Consider the following 21410-nt stretch of genomic DNA (forward strand, 5'->3'; position numbering starts at 1 on the left):
TGGAATTACCATAAGTTTCATTTTGGGATAGAATGGAGACTTTTTAGATTGGATGTCCTACAGGTGTAAATCTATCGCGCACATAAAATGAAAAAGGCCCGTAATAGATCAGATGTTGCGTTGACTGCACATTACGTTAAAGTGAAATTTCACCCAACAATATAAATCGTGTCATCATTTACTCCGTCTTGTCATTTCAAACCTGTCTGACTCTCTTTCTTTCACAGAACACAAAAGGAGACGTTTTGAAGAATGTTGTTAACTGGCCCCCATTCACTTGCATTGGTTTTGTGTCCATACAGTTGAATTGCATGGGTGCCTGCACTGTTCAGTTAGCAACATTCTTCAAAATATCTTCTCTTGTGTTCTACAGTTCTGTCTTTAAAAACGGTCTCATTGTGAAATTAGAATATAAAAGCTGGTGTTTCTCAGTAGAGCAAAGCACTAACAATACCTAGATCATGGGTTTGATTTCCAGTGAATAAACAAGCTAATAAAAACTGCCAGCCCCCACCAGACACGCTGCATCCTTAACAACTTAAAAAAACAGTTCAAAACATACCTGTTCTGCATTTGACTAGCCAATAACTGTCTGTCTGTCTTAAAAAAAAAAATGTTGTTTATTCTCTCCTTTGCTTACTCCAGCTTTATTCGTAGTAGCATGGCCTTGTAAACTAACAGTACTGTTTAACGTGTTGACAAAATGTTTATATATGCTCTCCTACTTTTAAGTCGCTTTGGATAAAAGCATCTGCCAAATTAATAAATGTAATAAAAGTAAATAAAAATGACTCTGTAGGACTAAAATACCTCTCAAAATAGCTATAAAGGTCTCAATAAAAAAATCAAAAAGTTATTCTACAGAAGATAGAAAAAAAGTGATAGATAAGGATTATTTATAGTGCACCCCAAAGTAGTTCAGTAATTGCAGAAAACACATTTACACCTTTGTCAAACATGATCAGCATCCATCACGATCGCATCTCAATGTGGTTTCATTGATCTGATAACGCGTCTCAAGTGCTGTCTGGTCACTAAAAAGCATGTAAATAGCAGGTGTTAAGGGGGCCATTGTTTTGCTGTTAATGAGCACAAGAGCTGTTTACTTTAACAAACATTTCAGAAGTACATTAAGTTAAATTCCCAAGGTGTTCCGTCTGTCTGAGGGAAATTATAGCGAGGAGATTCACATCACCTCAGCAAGCCAGAGCGCTGTCACCACATCTCCAGTTAAGCTAATTGCTTTTATAGGATCTGATTGGTGATGAGACTTCTCCAGCTCTTTATGTCTTTGTCGAGACAGTTCTGGCATCTAAAGGACTGACGCTCCGTTCTTTAAGGGTTTGAGCCTAAAGTCACGATTCATTGGAAGAATAAGCCTGTAAAACGGAATATACTGCATTTCCATGAGTTCAGATGGCAAACCAATCCAAGAAATGCACAAAAATAGATACACTCCGAAAGAGAGAAGGAGAATTAGAATTCCCATTTTGTAATATTCAAGGTACAAGTCTTTTTTTAAAAAGTTAAAGGGATATTTCACCCTCAAAATTAAAATGATGTTATTATTTACACGCCCTCTTGTCATTTTAAACCTGTAAGACTTTCTTTCTTCTGCAGAACACAAAAGAAGATATTTTGAAAAATGTTGGTAACAGAAAACTGTGGGCATTGCTTTTGGTTATCGACATTTTTCAAAATATCTTCTTTTATCTTTTGCAGAACAAAGAAAATCACACAAGCTTAAAATGATAACAGGATGAGTAAATGGTAAATACTTTAGCAAGGTGAATGTCACAGACTCGCCTATTTGAGTCTTATGTTTAACCTAGATAAATATTTATTCATGTTGTATCATAATAATTTTTAGCTTTACATATACAAATCAAGGTCCTTCAATTTTATTTTCTGTGTTTCTATAGTTTATCTGATAAAACATGGAACTAACAACGACAAGATTGTTAGTTCAATTCTGAACAACACAATCGTGATAAATGTAAACCTTAAATACAGCATTAGTCACTTTTGCTAAAAGCACCTGGCAAATACGTATCTGTAAATAAAACATGTATAATTTGACTTTATGAGCTCCTTGACTTCTGAACCTCACTATACATCATTATAAAAGCGTTATTTCTAGATCTGTTTTGCTTTGTAGTCAATGATTATAGAAGATGAGATGGAACCTGATCTCAGATCTGCCTTTCCACAGTGACTGCCTCCCTCAGAGACATCTTGACGCAAGGCTCTCTTCTTCATTTACATTTTGTGTGCAACAAAACAAATGTCATCCTCAAGGATTTCTGCATAAATCAGCCTGTATTAACCTCATTCACTTCATTTCCAGGAATTTGCTACTCCTTTGTGTTTCAGAATCATACTGAAAAATCCTCACAGCACAGAGCTTGGAATCCCTGCCTTCTCCACGGCAAGGGTTTAAACACATGCGTCACGGTGCTTCCTCGCATCCAAACTAACTTTCTTCTTGGCCAGGTATTAAAAGTGAACAAGCTGTGGATTTCACCAGACGAGTTACAGCTTAATGAAAGACTTGTTTTATCCAATGTTCTGCCTCAGGCGGAGGCTTACACTTAATATAAAAATGCTAAACAGGATTTAGAGGTTTGCACATTGCGCTGTGATGCTCATGCGGGAGATGAAGGTTTGAGTACGCTCTGCACTGCAAATAGGTAATAAAGACACGCTATAAGGCCTTTAGTATTACCAATAGACACCCTATAATAAGACACCTATGAGTAAAAAGACACATTATATTATTTTTGGGGCAACTAACCAATCCATTTGGAAAAATATATATATTAAATTTTAATAAATTATATCATTTTATAACAATACTTTGAAATATTTTTGAACGGCTGCCAGTGGAAAATGCTTTATGGGCCCAGATGGTGTAATAGTATTTGCTAACCAGCCAAATCTAACCCTCTTGGTTCCGACCCCCTTCCTTCTTTTCTCCCCATCACTTCCTGTCATCTTTCTGCTTTGTTTGTCATGAAAACCCCCTCCAAAAACAAGAAAGTCTTTAAATGTACTCTACAGAAACAGTGAATGTTTAATGGCATAGCACAAAAGCATGTACCAGGGTTATATCCCCCGTCCTGTCTTTTCAGAAAAGCTAAAGAAAGAAAAGGGGGACATTCATAATGCAAAAACGTGTTGTGGTGGTGGTGGAGGGGATTAATCCTCCGTCTCCATCTGCCTATGCTAAGAGCCTCAGATCCACCTACACTGAACCAGGGGCTTTCGGCTAAAGATCTGGGCTGACCTGCATGCTGGCTCCCCGCAGACTTTGCCTCCCTGTTTTCCAAATCTCCAACGCCTGACTTTGAAGTTTCCAGAAGGAGAAACTCTAAGGGGCCTGCAATCTCACCAGCATGGCTGCTCTCAGGATTAAGGGACACAGATGAACCAGGAGGTGCTTCCTGGCTCCAAACACAGAAGTTTTCCCCCCGATGCAAGCGCTGATGGATTAACGGAAAAACGAAAGCCAGCAGAAAACACACACAAACAAAGTCTAATAAAGGGGGTCCTAAGAAACCAATTTGTGAAAAAGAACAGAAGGAGCAGGGCGATACTGGTTTAGTTCTTGACCCCTTCTTACGGTATTTTCCTCCTTCTTTTAACTCCATATTCATATTTTCTCACCAAAACAACCCAAGAGGACTACATCTGGAATGCCAATGAGTTTCTAATCAGAAGTTCTGTTTGCATAACCTTCAAACCTCTGTTTCACTATTGACGTCCCTGGAATGTGCGTGCTTGGATCATGATAAACACATGTTTACAACCAACGGACCGAGCCAAACCCCCTACACGCATTATTTCAAGTTCTCATTGGTCCAGCGGAAGGGTGGAGGGCATGGTTGGTGGGCAGAGAGCAGTGCACAGCTGCAGTGCCCGCGGGCAGACAGACAGAGCCGGCTACAGCAGGTGCTGACATTAATGAGAGTGATAAACCATCAAGCAAAGATTTATAAACCAGTAAAAAGTTATGGTGGACCACATCCTCTGCTGGCAACTGCCTATTTAGCTGACCTATGGTCAAACAAACCTCTCGTGAGATGACGGGTGATTTTGGGATAAGAGGATGTGCGGTCATATTTGGTGTGTGAGGAGGACGTTTAGTTTTCAGGTAGATGGGGCTGCAGAAAAACTTTTAAACCTTTTTCAGCTCTTTCCATGGAAACGTCGAGATGAGATGAGCTTAGAAAATCTCATCAGTTTGCCTGTGGTGTCACAACGTGTTTGATAAGCAATATTCGGAGAACGAAGAATAAATCGTACCTTGGACAGAACGTGCCCTGAACGTCTGGATGGACATAAAACTCAATTAGGGAAAGATAGCTGTTAACATGGCTTGCCTTGCTGACGTCACTCTCGATTAATAGAACCGAATGTGAAAAATGTGAATGAATGGTGGCACAAATTGCAAAAGAAGATTGAGAGATTAGATAGGAACTATTTCCCGAGCATGCGTGTGTGAGAACAAACCTTGCACGTGTTTAAATTAAAACATAAGTAAAATGGTTGACATTATTGATAAGGTACTATAGGCTACAAAGTAATAAGGAAAGAATACAGATATATAAACCATTGAAATCAATTATATGATGAGTCAATTAACATTTTCAGACCAGGCAATTCCCTGCTTTAAAAAAAAAAAACCTGACCAAAACACATTAGAAAACGTGATGGACTTCAAGGTTAATATGGGAGTTGTATTTGTTTTAATGGAAACTTTAAATGGTGTCTACTGGTATGTGATGGATCCTATTGGTGGGGTGATATTTGGCAGATTAGTCCAATTGGTATAATGCCAAAACACACACAAAAAAAGGAATTTTGTAATGGTTATAGTGTAAAAAGCTAATGGGTCATAATGGTATTGTAATGGAAACGATACGAATATCTGTGATGGTTTCTATTAGGCTTCTGCATCCTACATGGGCTAAAAAGGAGATCTGGTTTAACTGGTTTTAATTACAGAACGTTGATGGGGTTCACCAACATGGAATAATTGAACTAAACTCACCAGACATCCTTCTGTTAAGTGTATTATACAGAATACTCTGATAAAACAACTACACTAGACAAAAAGTTATTTTCAGGCTGGTTTATGCTGGTCTGTTAGGTTTACCATCCACAAAAAAGTTTATCGATCAGAACTTTTCAGAGTCTTCTCACCAGTGTAAACTGCTATGGTGAGGCCAGCTGAATCTGTCGTGCGCATGCCAGCGAGTTTATAAATCTGAGCGAAGCTGTCTTACTAAAGATCCTCTCTATCAACCCCTGATCACCTGACCCCAATTATAATTCTGACACACGTTTTCTCAGAGCACAGAGTTGAATCTAATTACTCATATCTTACGGTGTATCTCCTTTGTCAGCGTGGCCAGTCGCAGGGATTTAAACCTGCCTTTGTCGGAATACATAGCGGGTGATAAACTACATTGGGAATAGTGATAGCACCGAACCGATAGCGGCATAATGGCTCCATATGGCTCATCTAAATAAAACAACCATAAGCTGTCAAAACAGAGGTGAGACTCTGCTGTGCTCAGAAACAGCAGAGTCTCAGCAGTGTCTCTACGATGTTTAGCCTTCCTCGAGGCCCAAGGTCAAACTCAACACCGCATCTGGCCGGCCATCTGCTCCCTGAGGCCGGCCGACGCACCCTGTCACCATCGGCCGAAGCCCGGGGATGGAATCGCGTGTGAATGTTGTGGAGGTGTCTCGATTGCCGAGGAATATCTAGACAGACAGCGGCCGTGAGTATAAGGACCCTGCACAGGTGCTCTGTGATCCATGCGAGCAGATTTTCCTCACGCTTTCTGTCTTATCTGTGTTGTCTGTTCGTAAGTTATCTCTCTCAATTCCTCAGATCTGCTTGTTTGGCTCTTTCATTCCGTTCCGTTCAGCCCACCTCCCTGTTCCCCCGTCAGACTGCAAAACCTTCATATTAGTTGTGGACTGTTCACCCTGAGACTTGATTTATGCTCAAAACCAGATTGTCGCACAGATTGTCAGATGTTGCTTTAAAATTATATTTGTATTCTACTGTACAAATCGACAGACGCCGTCCCTAACAAAAGCCTCGAGTGAGTAAACCAGCGAGAATAATAAAGTTGAATGATATATCAATTTTCTGTCCAATCAAGTGACTGTCTGTCCAATGGCTCAACCATACTTCAACAAACAAATTTCAATACAAGCCGCAGAACGTGAGAGGAAAGTGAAATGAAGCATTTAGGCGAATAGGGGAATCAATACTTGAAATAGTTGATCTTTTCTTACCTCAAAAGATGATCCAATCTGACAGAAGAGCTTCGGTCATGTGATCAAGCTGTCTCAATTGACTGGAGGAAGCTGAAGCATTTCACAATTCACCTACAACCAAGCACAACACAGTAGGATCAGTCATCATACATTTCACAATTCAGAATATCTGAATTTATGTCAAATTATTTAAATCTGTAAAACAGTGTTTGTTTGAGAAATAATTTTTGGAAAAAGTTACTTTACATTTGCGTAGAGTAAAATAAAAATTCCCAAGAAAATATGCACGACAGCTCAATTTATAAATCATTATTGTAAGCTATCTCCTAGACGATAAGATTATGGTTGTGTACTTTGCACATTTCTAATGACCTTTTGTATATTTTTAACCAGAAAAGTTTCAGATTTAAAGGGATAGTTCATCCCACTTCTTGTCATTTCAAACCTGTATGACTTTCCTTCCTCTGCAGAACACAAAAGCAGATATTTTGAAGAAAGTTGGTGACCGAACAGCGTCGGCATCCATTCACTTCTAGTGTACAGACACAAAACCAATCCAAGTGGTTGTCGGTTAACAACATTCTTCAAAATAAATTATAATAAATTATTTTTGAGAGAGCTATTACTTTAATGGATCTAAGTGTAAATCTAATCTTTTATCTTTTTAATAATATTTTTCAAGTATTATTACAGCTCACACAGAAAGAACCTGACTGAAACTGAAGTCACAAACAATATTGGGATGAGAAAACGTTATTTTGTGTGAGCTGGTCCTTTAGTATCACGCATCAGCCGAATAAAAGCATTTAGTCAAACACACCCACAACAGATTTTGATCCGTTGTATCCACATACAAAACAAAAGAGGCCTATTAAAATGTCAAATCTTTTCGTTCTGAAAATCTCTCTATTTGTGCGGTCTGCATATACCAGTAATGAAGATAGACTGTCATATCTCAGGATTGTGACATGCAGACACAGAGCCAAAGCCAACACAACAAACGCCGAGAGAAAACAATGTTTTTACAGAGAAGACGACGAAGATGCTTTTCACTTAACATTCATTATGGGCAGATTTCTATCCAAATCTTGACAAATCCCCCAACGGAAGCTGCCCAAATCTCAGGGCATCTCAGAGCGCAATCTGCTCTTCCAATCTGCTGTGTGAGAATGAGATACCGGCTCAAGCCAGCTCCTTACTGACAGCACCCAGCTCACCGCAAATCTCCAGTCTCGCTCTCTCTCTGTCTCCGCTGGAATTTCTCTTTGCATCATCTTATTCCCCTGGTCAGTCTGTCTGTCTTTATCTCCCTCTCCGCCTGTGCTACTCTCTCTCTCCCTTTCTGCGCCTTATTCTCGACCAATCTGGCTGTCTCTTTTTTCCCTCTCGCCCCATTGTGCTTTACATAAAGATGTGCCGCGGTCCCCCGTGTGCCGGAGAAAAGCAGCCTGGTCCCTTGCATCGCAGGAGAGTAATGCGAATTACAAAAAAGAAAAATTGATCTAATAACGGCCATGTTTAATATTGTACAATGATCTTCAACTTGCAAATCCCCCCAGGACAACGTGAATTAGTTATGCTCATGTAGAGCGGCCTCTTAATTCGGAGAATTATAGAGCGCTACCTGCATTTGTTAAACAGTTTTCATATAGCTGATGTTATAACGGACAGCCCGAGAGTGTGAAAGTGCCAATTATGCAAAAATTCAATATTTACAAAGCAGAAACTGAGTTTGTTTAGCAGAATTTGAAACGACAGCCATGATATGATCTCCAGGTCAATGCTTGACACAAATATCATCCATCTGTCCTCTGGACATCCTCCTCAGGGCAAGTCTGCATCTGGATCTTCGTTCAACAAACCTAACATTTAACGTCCCGTTTACATTTTGTCCTCATTTCCATTTTTCTTTAAAAACATCTGATATTTTGGAGGTGTAAACTACTTCCAGAATACCTGATCCAACGCCACAAGGTACATTTGTGCCTGAATCAATAAAAAAAAATCTGCGAGGTTTGACCAGTGCTGCGGTCCAAGAAATCTGATCCTAGATCAGCATTTCAACAGAAGAATGTTTTTCCAAGCCTACTCTTTGTAAACCCACAGCCTTTAGGGAGCGAAATACGGGTGGCGTTTCGCCAACATTCCTCAAAGGCTTTTAAAGCTCTAACCCCTGATAACAACTCTGGCCAATTGGTCACCTTCGGCTCCTCGGGGATCACGCCGAGAGGAAATGGCTAACAACTAAACCACCCGTCCTTTATTTCTTCCAACACCTTCATCTAAAAAGAGCCTCATACTAAAAGTGTTCACGATGCAGATATGCTTTGCCTTACTTCATCCAGGAGTACTTTCAGCAGAAAAAAAAACAACTTAAGTGCTTCAATAGCCATATACTTAGAGGTTATGTGATTCTTTTTGGGATTTCAGCCAGTCTTACTGCCAGTTAGTCCATTTTGAGTCAAGTCCAATGCTTTTCTCCTTTGGTTAAATGCAACACAAACAAACGGCAGACTTGCATCTCTGTCGACTCCAGTATGCAATTTCAGTTCAATTTAAAAGGAGCATAATTGAATTATCCAAATGTCCTTCACATTATTCAATTGCTTGCCATTTAGACGGTGCTTTTATTCCAAAGAGACTCTTTGTGTAGTAAATGAAAGGACAGCCAGTTCTCCTGCAGTAATCTTGCTTGTGGGTTAAGAGAACAAGAGAGCTTCCAATAACAGGGTCACCCCGTGGTCCAGAAGCCCTGAATTCATAAATACGTTTACCTTTTGAATAATGTGTTATGTATAATGAACATTCGTGAATAACCCTTGTGGTTTCACAGATTTTAAACTAATGGGAGTTTGAATCTGCCAGTTTTCACAACCAATGCAGTTCACAACTTATTTATCGGCTCTAAAATAAAATGAGCATGTGGTCATTCAGAAAGAATCGCCCTAGAGTAAATTTATGTCCAAAAAAGAAATATAAAGTGGAAACATGCTGGAAACATTTATAACTAAACAAATCAAAGATTTTTTCTCCAAAGCCCTATGCACTGAGATTTATAGTAAAGAGATTTTATTGCCGCAGCATGGCTTGGTTTTATTTCAAACTTTAACAATAAGTTCACTCTCAACTTCCCACTCAAGCTGCTTTTGTAAATGACTCGAGAAAAATACGGCATGCGTCGTATTTAGACGTGCTTAGATTTTTCTTCTCCTTATAGCATCTATTTAAAGACAGATACCAGAGACATCCAAACCGCAGGAAGCACGCTCATGCAGAGTTTTGTCCAAACAGAGCTGTTGCAGAGGCCCGCTGATTTCCGCCTGTGAGCCGAGCGGCTGAAGTTTGATTAAGTCCCATCATTCCAGATAAAGCCCAAGACAGAGAAGATCAACAGGGAGAATCACTGAAGATAAATAAGGCACGGACTTCATCTCACTAATAAAACATACAGCAGTAAACACATACGGCTCTGGTCTCTTGGGTTGTGTGCTTACTAATGCTCAGACTAACTGATGGTTGGGTTTCTCGCCTTGTCAAACTTTGCAGAGATTATAAATTCTGCATGGTTCTCACAGTGCATCAAAACCGACACCAAAAACGCCATCGGGCACAAATAAAGCTCTTTGACTTTGTGATTCTCTAGTTAATTGTTATGACTCAACAGGCTCAATAGTTCAGTCTAAATACTTTTGTTGAGGTTTAATTCTTGAGGAGTAGTGACATGGTCCATTGCACTGCTGCACCAGGGATGCACTGAGGACTTTCTGACGCTTCAGGCCATTGTGTTAGACTTAAACCTTTTAACACCTTTTGACAGGGACAAGCTGTTGCTGGCATGAGTGGCTTCCGTTCTCTATTAAAAGCAGAGATGTAAGTCAGGATTTAGTTTACGAAACGTCTGACCACCTTTCTTCCCCGTAGCATTCCACTGTCTCTCTCTCTCTCGCTCTCTCTCTCTTCCTCTCTCTCAAAGGCCAAAAGGTTTGACCCTGGCTATCTCCGTCTAACTTTCCTCTGGAAGAAAAATCAATTGTTTTGGTATTCAGAACACACTGCTCCTGCTTAACATTTGACCTTTCAACTGTTGGATTGTGAAAGTAGAGTTTGCTTAACAGAGGTCAAATGCTTTTTTAAAAGCATCTTCACTTAAACAACACTACAGGGTGGTCTCGATGCACGCTGGGAGGGGAGCATTATGACACCTTCTCAATTCCAGCTGACGAAACAACAACAGCACAAACATTTCAGAACAGGAGATGTGACTTTTGGACGAACATAATACTTTCCTCTGCTAACCTGAATTTTCAATATACCCCCACTGTCACTATCTTACTCATTGCCCTCCCTCTTCCTTCAATGATCTCCGCTGTGCCAATGGTTCAATTTTTTATGCAGGGGACCCACCGGGAGACTATTACAACAGAATAATAGCGGTGGAAACGATTTCCGCTATAGAAACATAATATTATGAAAGTGAAGTACAATTTGCCATTGTCCCTTTCCCATCTGCTGGCGGTGGGTGATATGAGAGATTTATAGAGCAGTTCAGCATGTTAGTTTAACTGATGGCGCATTCTGTATGATAATAAGCTGTCGATCGTCACAGAAGAACGAGATTAGCACTTCCTGTCTATCCACACGCTATTATCATGCTAATTGAGAACAGTGCCAAAAAAAATGAAAGCAGCGAGCTAAATTGAATGCAGGATCACTGGATCAAGTTCACTCTGGCTTTATGGGACACACACAACAGACATTAATGCTACAGCCACTTTAAGGATAAAGATTTTAAAATTAATAACAAATTTATGAGATTGGCAAAGTTTATTCTACAACAAGAACAATACAGAGGAACAACATTTTTGGGATCCTTTTTCCAGGCTGATAATTGATAAAAACGTTGACAGCAAATTAAAATCCAGTCAAATTTAAAAGGCTCGCATATAAAAAAAGTTCACAAGGTAATTGTTTTTTGGAACAGAGTTTTCTTATTAGTTATCATACTTTGTGTGAATGGGCATTAACACAGAAGGCACACAAGTCATTTAAAGCTTATGATTTATGTTACGTTATCGTTATGTTTATTTCCATGTGACAATGTCAGAAATATACTACCAAAATTCTCTCCAAGACTAAAAATAAGGAACGACAAAAATTCAACATTATAATAGTTTTGGAGATGAATACAAAAGTTATTTTAAATAACAAAAGCACATGTGTTGCCAACAACAACGCAAGGACAAAATATATAATATTAATTTATTAAGAGAAAAATTGTAGGTTCTTTACTAGAAGCCTTTTTTTAAGCTTCTCTTTTTCTCAAGATGGATGATAATTTTTATTTACATCAGATCAAATTGAATTGTTTCCCCTGCATGCTGCTTTTTTAACATGTCAAATATATAGGGCATATGGTTGCATATCATAATGAAACATGCTAATTGCGAAAAAAAGGCCTCCTGAGAAAAGTCTGGTATTACTCTAGAGTCTAGACTATGATATATGTCTAAAAAATGCCAAACAATACAGATGGTGCACATATGGGCTTTACGGCATGAAAATAAACAATGCTAACCCTATTTTCAATCCCACGTAAATGTATAATCCATGTGGCACACCTTGGAGCAGCAGACAGCACCAGAATCCCCTTAGCCACACACCGTTCACAGTCTCTATGTAATTCAATGTATCGCATCACCATACAAGATATTTTTAGGGGGCTAGAGGGAGGGAGGGGTGACACGAAGGGCAGATTTGATTATTTCATGGAGCCTTGAATGCCCCTCAGTTATATCCACTGTGATCGCTATATGGTGACACAAGGGACAAGCGAGAGAGAAACAGAAAGAGAGAGAGTCTGGATATACGTCTGTGGAGAGAAATGCATTAGGGGTAATATCAGTCTCTGTGGTTGAAATGTGTTTATGGCGAGTTGTTTCTCATACATCAGAGATTGCTCCACAGGGATGAGCTGCAGGCCAACACACAGATAATGTGAGAAAGCAATAAAGCGAGATCAAATGAAGCTGCCTAGAAGCTCCACACCAGCAACGGGTGTGTGTGTTTGTGGCAGAGATATATTTCTGGGACCTGTTATATCACAAATAGCCTGAACGAATAAAACCCCAAAACAGGTAATTTACATAAACTTTGTTACTTCACACATACATCAGTTAAGTCATCATATGGCTGACAGTGGGACGTAGTCTACTTGAGGAATGTGAGGTTGGGGTGAGGGGTGTTAGAGAGCGCTCTGGCTGGGGGCCAAGGGGCGATTTTAAACCCCTTCCCTGGTCTTAATCCTGGCCCCGCCTCCACAGCCAGACCCTAAAAATAACCTCGCTCTCTATAAGAGCATTTTCAGAAACGGAGCAAGAGAGATGTCTGTTTCTAATGTAAACCTCGACAGGGTCCAAACAAAACCCAGGTTCTCTGCACACACTCCCAGAAATTGGCTCAGACACACAAAGCCATAGGCTACTGAGCTTGAAGCTCTCTCAGATCAGACTCTTTTTTCCACAGAGCCGCACAAGAATACCTTGACCGTTTCTACATAGGTCACGCTAGACTTTCTATTTTCAGAGGCAAGGAGCGTAGCAACACTATATAACACAAACTTCAACTGCTAAGCATTTTTTCTTATATATTTAATTTTGGTATATTCAGCAGAAGTGCTTTGTTACAGCATATTTAGTTTAAACTGTAAAACCCTGTGAAATATTTCAACTAAAGTTCCGGTGTATGAAACTTAGCGGCATCTAGTGGTGCAGTTGCAAATTGCAACCAATGGCTCGCACCACCGCTCACCCCTCCCTTTCGAAGTACTTACGATGGCTCACACATAACCACGTCACGTTTTCCCTTCTTTGCCGAGAGAGATTTACAAAACGCACTCTGTAGAGCAGTTCGTCCATTTAGAGCTACTGTAGAAATAACATGGTTAATTCCATGGAAGGGGAATTATTTCGATCTGTATGCAGATAGAAATAAGTAATTCTAAGGTATTAAAAACATATGGTTCATTATGTAAGGTCTTTATACACCTCTAAAGACAATGTTATGAATATTATATTGCATATCCGTCACTAGATCTTGCAAAGAATTAAACCTTGGACCTCCAATAAAGCACTGGTGCCACAGCCATCTAAAAATATGTCTTAGAAGCGATTCACCACAAGTATCGGTGGTCACACTGAAACTCCTGAAGATTGACCACATGCGCACACACGCAAATTAATTCTCAATTTCTAAAATCAAAGCTGTGTTAAGCTGCCTGTCCCGGATGAATGACGTGTGGCGTTGCGGTACCACGGGATTCCACCGCCTCTCCGCGGGGAAAGAATCTCCTTATCTTCAATGTGTAATTTCCTGCTCCGTTTCACTCTTTAGAGCCATACAAATTTTCATTTTAAAAACATGCAGTGAAGCAGCCTAGTCATTTATCCAGCACTAACTCTGATGAGCCCAATTCAGATGTGCTCTTTATAGCCGCCTATAAAAAGGTACTGCGAAACAAAACACAAACAAACCCCGAAAAATTCCAACAGTCTCTTAAAGGTCACCGTCATGCGACCAATTTAAAACACAAAATACACTTTCTTTTCTTTTCCTTCCCTTTGACAAAGTCGATAATGCTAAACACCTGAAAATAAGTCATTTCCCTGTCCGTTCTGCTCTCTTTCACCTGACATCTTCATGTTTGTCTCTCCATTCAAGTGTGTTTACTCGCTCCCGTTCTGGGAGTTTGAGAGTTTTGTGAAGTTTCCAAAAAGAAAATCTTCAGTTCCAGGATCCACTCACAGGCTGCTAATCATTGCAGGAGAATGTGGTTTTCTTTATGCAACGCTTATGCGAAACCACACACTCCTTAAATCAGATCCCGTGCTCTAAATTCATTTGAGGGTGATGGAAGCAACACAAATGGCTACATAATACCCAACATCAAGTTATCTACGTATGAACAACGCTTTATCTTCCCCCACGAGGGAAAGAGGGGTTCAAATTAAGCCATTTCCGAGGCATTCTGGGAAATGTGCATGTTATAAACGAGCCCTGAGACTTTAAAACCAGATTAGAAAGTTGAAGCTGCACTACAATTCCAGCCCAAGCAGGTAATCAATGCGGCAGGAAGAGTTGTTCCATTATAAAGTGATTAAGAGATCATTTAAAGCACAATCTGGAGCAACCCCAAAACCACCAACCCGGACTGAGACAATCAATAACCTGTATGTATGGAGAACGGTAATTAAAAAGGAAAGCCGCGACCTCCATTCGAAATGCAGGTTGGCATTAGGGATGGTGAGGGAGATTAGGATGGAGGCTGGCGAACGAAAGACGTGTTCTTGCCCATGGATGCGAGCTTAGCTTTGAATTCCAGCATACCAATGTGACGGGCACAAAAAGGTGTCTGTGTGGCAGAGCCTGGAGGTCTGACTGAATATTCAAATGAGCAAAAGAGGGTTATCATGACTCTGTAATCGGGGTGGGAAAAAAAACCATAAACAATAACACACGTCAGTGATTTCATTATGTTAATATTCGGTCTCCGTTTGGCTCCCATTTCTCAGCTGGGTTTATGTCCTTACAAGACAGAAGTGTTTGCTTTTATTTCTCATGTGATGAACAGAGAATGAGTGTGTATGTAGTAGATCTACATTTGTTTATAAAAGTGACAAAAACAATAAAGCTAAATGCAATATAATATACATAACTATGTCTTTAGAGGTGCAGCATTTCCCATACAATGCATTTACTTCAGCGTTATATTAATGGCGTCACATTATGTGTTTTCTTATCCAGCCGTGATAATGACTGTATCTGTGATCGATTAAGTAGCGCGTAAACAGCGCATCTTCTCTCTTTCCTGACTTGTTTGGTGTGAGTGGCGCGTGCGCTTCCTCCTCTTCCGTGTTCGCATGCACTCTCTTCCAAAGACCTCCATGTGTGTGCGAGCCCTCGGCTGTCACTTGCATTTAAAATCAAAGACACGTTAATAATATAGCAACACATTGTAGAGAAAGGGCCAACAGGATATAGCCGCTCTATAATGCTATTTTATTGTATAATAATAATATATTTTAGCAGCAGTTAAAGTGACTGCTGGTGGCATTCAATACAAAAATACAGTATGTGACAGATCTGTGAGTAGAAGAAAAATAGATAACAAGTTACAACTGATAACAGATAACACCACACAAACACAACGCGATGATGTCACATATGACATCATAGTTTTGTGACTTCACCAGAGCCACAAGTCTGTCAAAATCCTGTGTGAAACACTGTGAGGTGCACAAAGTATGACCGCCCATAATGAAGCGTTATGCTTATATTACCTCAGAACCAGCTTTTTCTATCTACATGCGGGTGCCCTTACATGGAATAGACCGTCTTTCTACAGTAGCCCCAAACTGACAAACTTTCATAAATATGTTCCTTCGGCAAAAAACGTGATGACATCTTAGTCCTGTGTCAGCCATCGTAGTGCTACTAAAGTGAGGGGCAAGCGGTGGAGGAGGCGATGGATGCAATACACAACTTCACCTCTATATGCTGCTAAAATCTCCACATTGCTCCTTTAAATACTTTTAAAGCAGATACATTGCCCTGCACCAAGGTTACTACTAATATTAATAATATTTCTGTTTATTGAAATCAAATTAAATATCGGTCTAAATATTATTTGAATAACTAAAAGAATAATAGAAAGTTGCGTTAGCAGCACTTTAACCTGAAAATATATAGAAACTAAACTATAGCTAAAATTCAAATAAATGAAACTATAGCAATATAACATATAAGCTTATACATAATAAAATGACAAAAGCTCATGCTCAAATTAAACTAAAAATTAAATTCAAAATATTAATGAAACAACAATACAACTAAAAACAAGACTAAAATAACTCTGGCCGGCACTTGTCGATAAAATGGTATAATTCTTTAAAAAAGTATTTCATAACAACTTGATAAATTTAATTTATAAATAGCTAAAATTAAACCAAAATAACCAAAAAAATCATCTTAACAGCATCTTTTCTGTCAATTAAATCAGAAAAAGATTTGAATCCTGCTATACTCCTTACTATATATAAACAAACACCTTTTTCTGTCTACTATAAGTAATCTTCTTAAGTAATTGTCTAAGGTCAAAACTAAGAACTTTGTTAGGCTTTCTAAGCTATAAACCTCCAACTGTTGACAAATACATGTCTATGTGGCAAGAGCACAGATAATGTCCATAGAGCTTAACTTGTATTCAACCCTGAATATTCTTTTCTTCACAGTGCTCGTTGCCCTGGCCGACTAAAGCATTCAAAAGGACACAAGGATTTAATAATAAAAAATATATATATAGCGGACATGGTAACAAAAATCCTTGCTTTGGACATCTGTTTTTACTCCAGCCCCTACAAGTCACCGATTACACGCACAGAAATGAATGAAACACCAGGAATGTTGTGTGTAGTGAACAAAGCTGTTGTACTCTGCACCAGCCCCACTTTTCTCTTCTCTGTTTAATCTATCCTAATATGCAAACATATCTCTGTCTTTGTGTAGTATCTGGACACGCTCCATCTCAGCGTGCTTTGCAGGAGTGGCCAGTTCTCTCCATCTGTGGCTGCTGAGGTTCTGCTCGAGATGTTTGACAAGAGGTTAAAGTTTCAGAAAAATGCTTACAAAGCTGCTGGAGGCCAGGCGGCCCGTCCAAGGGCAGAAGGAAACCGAGGGCTGATTCCTGTATTTCATCCAACGTGAAGTCCAACGCACGCTCTTGCTCTCGCTCTCTCAGCTTGCATCACTGTTTTTTTTCAATAGAGTTCAGTGCTTTCTCACTCGGCATTTGATGCCTCGTGCTAGATCTGCTGGTAGTAACACCACTTGCCTCCAGACAGTATGAATGCGATTTAGGATTCTGGAGTGATTCAAAGAAGTAGCAGAATTACCTTAAGTGTGAATGTGTGACAAATTAGCATTGTCGACCACCAACAATTGGATAACAGGGTTTAGCATGATAAAGCCATACATTACGACAGATTATGGAGGACCAACGTATACATCACGAACTCTCAGGTGTAATCTTGGACCTTTCGAGCAATTTGGCATTCCTTTAGCAAATATAAACCTGCTAAAGAACATCCCATAAGCGAATGCTACGATCCATCTACCGCACTCTTTGCGGAAGCGCTGTCACATCCCCGCAGCGCAACCGTGAGAGGTTCATAATAGCTACTAGCTAGAATGGCACAGTTATACCCACCCAGGAAGAGGGAGCCAGGTTTGAAGGCCAAGGCCCACTGATCGTGATGCCATGCTGGGACTGACTGCCCCCGCAAGAAGGGCTGCGTAATAAATGATGCCGAGGCCCCAGGTCTGACAGGTAATAATTCACTCCCTAGGGGTACGAAACCCCTCACTGGACTCAGGCAGCCAGGCAGGAACAAACAGCTCCCACTCTACAGCGCCCCACAGCCTCTCTCAACAGCCTCATAGCCTTCTCTCCAGGTATGTCTAGCAGCTATTGGCTACCCTGTTGCCATGGGTTACAACAAATCAACATGAAATATGAGGGGCTATTATGGTGCCGAGTGAACTCCCTAGGGTAACTAATTGAAAGTGATCTATTGTGTCTCACAGCCAGTCTAGAACAGGTACATGTAGCCATTTAGTCCAGATTCACGAAAATGAATCGATTCGGTTGGGAAATGAACTTGCGTTTGTTCCTTTCCAGAGTTTCAATCCATCATAAAAATGGCTGTGAATAACTAAACCAAGAAAAAAGTCTTAAAACTAAATTGCCTTTGTCTGATAAAATAGGAAAAAAACAAAGGTAGATGATGGCTTTGATCCAATCGTGGCACCGAGGCTATTTTAGCTCTCATTACCCTAAGAGCCATTACGAGCTCACAGCCATCCGCGGCACGCGGTTAGCGTAACATCATTTGGGGCAAAACTACAGCAACGGAAATTGGAAATAAAATTACCCTCCAGGCTTGTGCATCATTACCCCTGCCCAGAGGCAGCCATGATGGGGTAAGATAAAACAAGGGGGAAATTTAAGGTTGGAGGGGAAATGCCGTTAGTCTGACTACGGAGACCTCCAAATGCAAATAAACTTCCACAAGATGAGCAGGTTAATGATTATAGTTAATATTTAAACCAAGGACTAGATAATAGCTGTGATCACTTTGATTTGAAGGACTGAGATCGGGTTGCCAGATTGTTTTGCCTTAAATGAAAAGCAATCGAACCAAACAGAATGCCAGAGATTATCTAAAACATCACGCTTCGATTTGCCGTCTGACCATTTATATAGAACTTGTATACAACAAAAATTCACCCATCGTCATTTAAGTGACTTAAATACCTCTTTTATACCTACAAGAAAAACAAAGCACACATTTTGCAAAAATTGCAATCAGACAGCGGTGACCTCGAGCAACAGTCATGAAAACAGGGTGATGACAACACATGAAAGAGACTGTAGATTTTAATTTATCTAAGGGTCCTAAAATCCGTTAAGTGAGACACAGACAAAATCGTTTAAAAGAAAAACAGCTCAGTGTCTAGCTGTGCTCATCACAATGCTTGAGCTCATTAACATTGTACTTGGGCCACCAGAATCACAGCTTGAAGAGCACTTATATTGGAATTATGAAGCAAACCCACCCATTAAATAACAGTTATCAAGCCTTTAAAAAGAAATGAAAATCAGGAAAATGTATAATGATAGCCCCGCGAGCTATTCATTATTTAATAAGTCTTAGATGGTTTAAGACAACCTCGGGCTGGATGACAGAAATATACCTCCTGCAGCCGGAGGGATGAATCCTGCCTATGGTCTGGCTTATGGCTGATTTTGTCAAGGACCAAAAAAACGCCTAAAAGCGATCAATGGCTCTTGAGTACCTTTAAACGCAGTTAATCTGTAAGAGCGCTTTGTTATTTTACCCCACGAAACGGATATCATTCTGTCACAATAACAAAATGCGCTTCGTGCATTTTTCTTCATAAAGAGACAAAGAAAACAAAACGAGATAGATATTCCGAATGCATCCTACACTAACAAGAGATCGAATATCGAAATATGTATTAACAGAGCCAATAACTGTGGTAGCATTACCACGTTAAATGTTCGCACGCGCAATAACGCAGCCTTTTAAATTGCTCCGTCCAGCACACAGCTGCCAGGTGTGGAACACGTTTAAAACATACTGCACTCTTAGGTGTGTGCATAGGGACATGGTTATTAAACAACCACCAGAACCAAAAACAAAAAAACAAAAGCATTTAAAGCTTTTGGGAGCTGGGTACGACGCTGCGTGTATACGTTTCTCTAGCGCACTGAAAGTGCTGCGCGTGCGATCCAAACAACTGGACGCGCTTCGTGTGAGGATCTTAAGTCTTTTACGCACAAAGACATACAGCAACCGCAAATACAGGTTAAACTGGAAACGAGTCTAAGAAAAAATCCATGGCATCAAAGTGGCCAGCGTGAGTCATACGATGTCAACAACGTTGTCACAGCATTAGAAACATTAAATGCAGACAACCCACAGCATGTCCAATAAAGAGCAATGCCCAGATCTGTGCGTCCATACGCATGACAACCACCTAAAACGTGCAAAACTAACAAGCTCCATAATTCATATCACAGACGCGACGTTTGCTACAATACAACTGCCTATATGTCGACACGCTGCAATATCCACAGACCTGAAATTCTCTCCAAACTCCGCAAAATATCGCTGTGTTTTCATCCAACGCAAACTTCGCCGACTGTCACGGTACAGGGTTCAGATCAAATAGGAGAAGAACGCAAACGGCAAACTTCTAACGATGAAGAAAACATCCCGTTAAACGTTACCTTTGTTTCTTTTAATGTTCCTTTGTGTGCGTATAGGACGCTGATTCCTAGCAGGCTCGAAGCTCGTCCACGGACGAAACAGAAAATCGGATGCTTTGTTTAGTGTTTCCCCGGTAGGTTTGTTTTCTTCGTTAATCGCATCGGTAAACCCCTTGGCGCACGCACAGTTGACACCCGCCTATGAAAAAGCAAGACTGCGCTAAAACTCTATTACATTGACAACGATCGCTCCTAAAACACGCCCCCTGGTTGAGTGACATGTAGATTATCCAATCGCGACGCGCCGAAGTGTTTGGATGTTTCTCTTTAAAAGTTTTTCAGGAGCCCCGCCCAGAACGTTCCCTGCATGAACTCCTCGTACATGACTAATAATCCATCCAGTACATTTCCAAAACATCTAGCGTGGCTGGACCCTGATGGCCAATGGCGTAATAGCATTAAGAGTTACCTCATGAAATGAATGCATTTGTTCCACTATGTGGATTTGTAACAGTGTTTGTGTCAACACATGTCTGTCTGTTGGTTGTGGGCACATTCTTTGGAAAGCAAACAGTCAGCGGCGTGGCTTTGGACCCAGAGGTACTCCGGGATAACGCAGAGAGGAGATCAACTTGGTTCAGTGGGCACTTTTAGAGGGCTCAGCTCTCCCTTGACAAGAGATTTCCAGCAGAGCTTAGCCATGGACCATAAAACCTGGGTGTTCTGCCCATGGTCAGACACTTAGGTCCCCAGCCATGTGATGTTGTCTTTTTGACCTTCATATAGATATTTTTGTATCATAAATATAGAACTATTCCTTTCTGGTTTGGGGAGAGGGTGCAGTACATTAAGCATGCGAAAGATCAACAGGTTTAAAGGAGAAAGGAATGAATGAGGGAAAGCGTGACAAACTGTTTAAGTGGTTTCAGAACTTTAAGTGCAAATGGTCAAATTATCTTTATGTTTTGCGTGGTCTTGCTTTTCATGGACCATATTTTTTTTTGGTTGGTTTGGAGCGTTTACAGACAGATTTATCGGAGTAATTTCTTTTGGCGGTTGGATGTTTGCTAAAAGCCCAGTAACTGTGGTGAGCTTACAGGAAAAGGAACAAATCCAAATTCATTCACTGTAGATCTGCCTATAAGCTCTGTAATATCCTTCAATGAAATATGGGCTCTGCTTACTGTTCCGTACATGTTGGCAAAATGTTCACACATTTGTCACATTTCTTTCTCCTGACCTGCCACTGTAAGTGAGCTGTCAAGAG

At 40.3% G+C, this 21410-nt stretch overlaps 1 protein-coding gene across 2 annotated transcripts in view; it reads right to left on the reverse strand.

The window, feature by feature from the left end:
* The window catches only part of sema6e (sema domain, transmembrane domain (TM), and cytoplasmic domain, (semaphorin) 6E), a 113307-nt gene extending 92932 nt beyond the window's left edge, over nt 1-20375 (reverse strand). For both annotated transcript variants that reach the window (XM_056762937.1, XM_056762936.1), the window contains exons 1-2: nt 20165-20375; nt 6316-6408 (exon numbers count right to left, since the gene is read on the reverse strand). The gene's annotated coding sequence lies outside the window, so the exon portion shown is untranslated. The remainder of the gene's footprint in view (nt 1-6315; nt 6409-20164) is intronic.
* Between the last annotated feature and the right edge of the window lie 1035 nt (nt 20376-21410).

The sequence above is a fragment of the Triplophysa dalaica genome, chromosome 12, assembly GCF_015846415.1.
Source record: "Triplophysa dalaica isolate WHDGS20190420 chromosome 12, ASM1584641v1, whole genome shotgun sequence".
Classification (NCBI taxonomy): Eukaryota; Metazoa; Chordata; class Actinopteri; order Cypriniformes; family Nemacheilidae; genus Triplophysa; species Triplophysa dalaica.